Raw genomic sequence first — 4,481 nt, 5'->3', positions numbered from 1 at the left:
ATCACAAAGCCCTGACCTCAATCCTATAGAAGATTTGTGGATAGAACTGAAAAAGAGTGTGCGAGCAAGGAGGCCTACAAACCTGATTCAGTAACACCAGCTCTGTCAGGAGGAATGGGACAAAATTCACCCAACTTATTGTGGGAAGCTTGTGGAAGGCTACCTGAAACGTTTGACCCAAGTTAAACAATTTAAAGGCAATGCAACCAAATACTAATTGAGTGTATGTAAACTTCTGACCCACTGGGAATGTGATGAAAGAAATAAAAGCTGAAATGGGAATTTTTACTAGGATTAAATGTCAGGAATTGGGAAAAACTGAGTTTAAATGTATTTGGCTAAGGTGTATGTAGACTTCCGACTTCAACTGTACATTATGAACCAATTAATTCCTTTTACTGTAGCATACGTACTTTCTAATTGTTCCCTTTCACACACATTTAAATTACCAAGATCCCACATTAGCAGTTGTACTAACAGTAGCATTTCATTGCACGTAACAGTAATTCATCTGAGATACTGAGTCAATTTTCCTTCAAATATTTAGGGTAAAAGGGTTATCTTTCCATTGGTGTTGAAGCTGGCTAACCTTCAGGTTCTCTTCAGGAAAGACGATACATCAGCACACTGAGCAGGACAATCACAGCTGAAAGGGAAGGGTGGATTGACTGGATGTTATGGACCCGACAGAACACTGGGAAGCACTAGATTTAGACATGACCCCAGCAGATCTATGGTTGATTAAGGGCAACTTCTAGCTCAAGCCTGGCTTGCTTACCTTGGGATGTGAGTGCGCTGCTGCCTGCTGTTGCAACGTTGCTGGTAGGGTCAGCCAGGTTCAATGGCTTATTGGTCAAGCGTATGTTGATGTCACCAATACCCATACATGAATAAGTAGGGATGAAGCAGAAGGCAGATGTTTAGAAGATACAATGATTACAGAGAGAGAGAGAGGGTGTGTCTGTGCCTGGTTCCAATATCAGGTCAACACATTTACCGTTTGTGACATTTCCCACAGCGAGGAAGGTGGTGACGTGACTGGTCCTGGTTGTTGCATTAACCGCTGGCACTCTGAAATTACACTGGATGACAGTCCCATTGACTAAGCCAGTGATGTTTTTCACAATCTGGGAAAAATTTTACATTTGCCTACAGTCAATAACCAACCTCAATAGTGTCAATTGATTTAATGAAAGCCTCTTCACCCTTTGTGTCAGAGAAATTGTGTTGTTGAGGTTGTTGCGCTGGGCAGAGCGGAAGAAGAAACTGCCATTTCTGTTCTGGGCACAGATAAAAACCATAGATGTTCCCTATTCATAGAGGAGAGAGAGAGCATGGGTTACAGACAATCATTATTACCTCTACTACAACAGCAATTGAATGTCCAACGAAAGGTCCCTTAATGTCTTGTCTTTGGGATGAAGTCCAAAAAGTGATAATTATGTGGTTATGGGTTCACCTTGTTTTTCTGGTTGTGTGTGTGTGCATGTGTTACCTCTGTCTCGTTGGCAGTCAGTCCTAGAGCAATGTATCCACTGGAGTCCCCAACTAGCTCAACTAACAGGTCTACTCCATTAGGAGAAGAGGGGGCAGTGGTGACTATGGAAGTGAAGAGGCCGCTTGTTTTTCCTGTAGGATCGCATTGTTCTGGGTCTCTACACACAGTTTAATTAATCCACAGCCTGTCCGTGTGATATGCACCTGTCAAACCACACACAGCAAATCTAGTTCAAGTTATGCACACACACACACACACACACACACACATAAGTTAATTTCAAAATCTACATTTGTGGGCTGTTGACTCATTGACATCATACCACTTTGACTTCTAAAATCATCTGACAAATTTTGATTTGGGAGTGAACTATGACTTTAAGCTAGGATCTGGGAACGGATTCACAAAATTTTCTTAAGAAATATATTCTTAACTGCCATTTTTTCCTTAACTATAGACTTAGAAGAAAGTTAAGCAAAGTTGCTATTCCTCAATAAAGTAATTGGAAATGTTCTTAAGGTTTTTCCTAAATTTCTTCCTAAGAAAAAAAGTTAAGAAGAAATGGGATTCTTGAAAATAAGGATTTCTTATTTGAAATGAACTGAACTTTAGGACAGCTAAACCCTTGTCTTGAGACGACTAGATACTTTTGTAAACAGCTGGCAACCGGGTATTTAAATACAGCAAGAAAACAAATTAAACGTGCATTATCTAGCTAGCTGGTAATTAACAATATATTACAATATTCTATAAGTGTTAAATAGCTAGCGTTATCTCGTCAATTTGCAAAGAACTTAGCTAACGTTAACGTCGTTAGATATGTTGTTGGCTATAATGCCGGGACGCTTTGGCTAGCGAAGGTAGCTACCTAACTTACCGGTTGCGCAGTCCCTCTATCACCTCCTCCAGCTGGTCCACATTAATGGTCTCTCAGCTCCCTTCTAAGCAGCCGACTTGATGTCGGACCACTTCTTTTTTACGGCGTCACTGTCCTTTGCCATACCCCCGACAGCATAGAGTCTATGCCATAGACGGACTCGGCCACTAGCCCATCCTCTCTTTTTTGTCTGCAGTGACCCCGCAGTTATCAAGTCTCCCCAACAGCAACCTTTTCCTGGCTGCTATTTCCTCCACCATCACTTCAAGCTCTTGTTTGCTGAAGTTTTTATTACGCTTTCCTTGGTTATCCATTTTTTTATGTTGATGTACAATAGCTAACGCTAGTCTTGCTATAATGTGTGAAAAATAAAGTTTTTTGTATGCGCGTATAAAGGGTTCGCGATCCAACTAAAACATTTTTATTCTCGAGACATAAAGCAACAAAAATAAATGTAATAAAATGTAAACATCAACACTATTATAGTGGGCCAAATCCGATCATTCCTGTCACATAGGCTTATTTATTAGTTTCAAGCACGTCACTAATGTCAATGACACATAAGACGATATTTACGAAGTTTAAGAAAACGACGAATTCCCAAGACCATTTTGAGGAATTGCATTTACGAACTATCTTATGAACTTCAGATTTTTTGTCTTAAGCAGCTTCTTAAATTTTTTCGTAAGTAATGTTTTGTGAATCCGTCCCCTGGTCCATAAAGGTGTTGCTGGAAAGAGTAGATTGAGAACCTTACCTCCGTATTATTGGCAAACGAGAGATGTCCGTTTCCACTAACACCTGGAGCCAGACAGCCCATCACCATAGAGACCACAAAGAGAAGTCCTCTGTCCATTCCTACATGGGAACATGGTACATGGTGGAGAAAATAGAACAATTATCAGAAATAAAAAATGTTTTACATAACTTTAAAAACACTTATTGTTATCATGTATCTTTTCTGATAGTAGAGAAATACATTTGTCATATTTTAAGAAGCCATCAACCAAATGTTTTAAATCTAAATGCAGAGTATTCTTAAATACAAATACAAGACTTACTTGGTCCTGTACTTAGTAAGTCTATCCTTTAGCCAATACACTGTCTCAGCAGGATTAATACTTTCTAAATTCTGTAATATGTTTTTTACTCCTTCTTATCTACATGTTCATGTGGAAGGAGGCAGGGCGTGGATTACCGGTAGAGGTGAGTTACCACGCAATGGAATAATACTATATGTACGTATGAATGCAGAAATTCAGTTCCTTGTTTGCCCTGTCACATTGTGTATTTACAAGAAGGAAACTATTAGTCTAGACCAGTGGCTCTCAATCCTGGTCCTATGGACCCAAAAAGATGCACATTATGCTTTTTTCCTTAGCGCTACACAACTTATTCAAATCATCAACTCATCATCAAGCTTTGATGATTTGAATCAGCTGTGTAGTGCTAAGGCAAAGGTCAAGGTTTGAGAACCACTGGTCTAGACCAATTGTTGACAAAAGATCTGGTCTGATTGGTCAAAAGACCAATTATTGGCAAAAGATTTTGATGCAATTGGTCAAAAGACCAATTATTGGTGTAAATGGTGTAAGCAGACATAGAGAACTAGTGGGCTGATGTCAATTCATAGAGAACTATAAGTACTGATGTCAATTCAATTCTTCAACTGACCAACCCTATATTGATAGATACAGACCTACATACATCCTCTCCATTAGGCCTGGGTGGTATAACAATGACTTATTGTGAAATCACACACAGAAGGAAATAATGTGCGATAAAAAAAAAAACGGTCTGATAATCAAGTCAAATCAAATGTTGTTTGTCACATGCGCTAAATACAACAGGTGTTAGACATTACAGTGAAATTCTTACTTACAAGCCCTTAACTAACAATGCAGTTTTAAGAAAAATAAGAGTTAAGATAATATTTACTAAACAAACTAAAGTAAAAAGAAAGTAACACAAAATAACAATAACGAGGCTATATACAGAGGGTACTGGTACCGAGTCAATATGCGGGGCAGTGGAGGCTCCTCAGAGGAGGAAGGGGAGGACCATCCTCCTCAGTGAAATTTCATAAAAATAGTGAAACATTAAAAA

At 39.1% G+C, this 4,481-nt stretch overlaps 2 long non-coding RNA genes across 3 annotated transcripts; both read right to left on the bottom strand.

Moving 5' to 3' along the window:
- Positions 1–368: 368 nt before the first annotated feature.
- On the bottom strand, positions 369–932 carry LOC115157301 (uncharacterized). The gene is made up of 2 exons (XR_003868414.1): positions 779–932; positions 369–646 (listed from the first exon to the last, which is right to left on the bottom strand). It is a non-coding gene; the product is annotated as an uncharacterized LOC115157301 (long non-coding RNA).
- A 74-nt stretch (positions 933–1,006) lies between these two features.
- LOC115157300 (uncharacterized) lies at positions 1,007–3,605 on the bottom strand. 2 transcript variants are annotated; one of them, XR_003868412.1, is made up of 3 exons: positions 3,437–3,605; positions 1,496–3,233; positions 1,007–1,310 (listed from the first exon to the last, which is right to left on the bottom strand). It is a non-coding gene; the product is annotated as an uncharacterized LOC115157300 (long non-coding RNA). The 2 variants fall into 2 exon arrangements; XR_003868413.1 differs by having other exon boundaries at positions 1,009–1,082; positions 1,168–3,233.
- Between the last annotated feature and the right edge of the window lie 876 nt (positions 3,606–4,481).

The sequence above is a fragment of the Salmo trutta genome, chromosome 21 (assembly GCF_901001165.1).
Source record: "Salmo trutta chromosome 21, fSalTru1.1, whole genome shotgun sequence".
Lineage (NCBI taxonomy): Eukaryota > Metazoa > Chordata > Actinopteri > Salmoniformes > Salmonidae > Salmo > Salmo trutta.
This window is presented reverse-complemented; position numbering and strand designations above follow the sequence as displayed.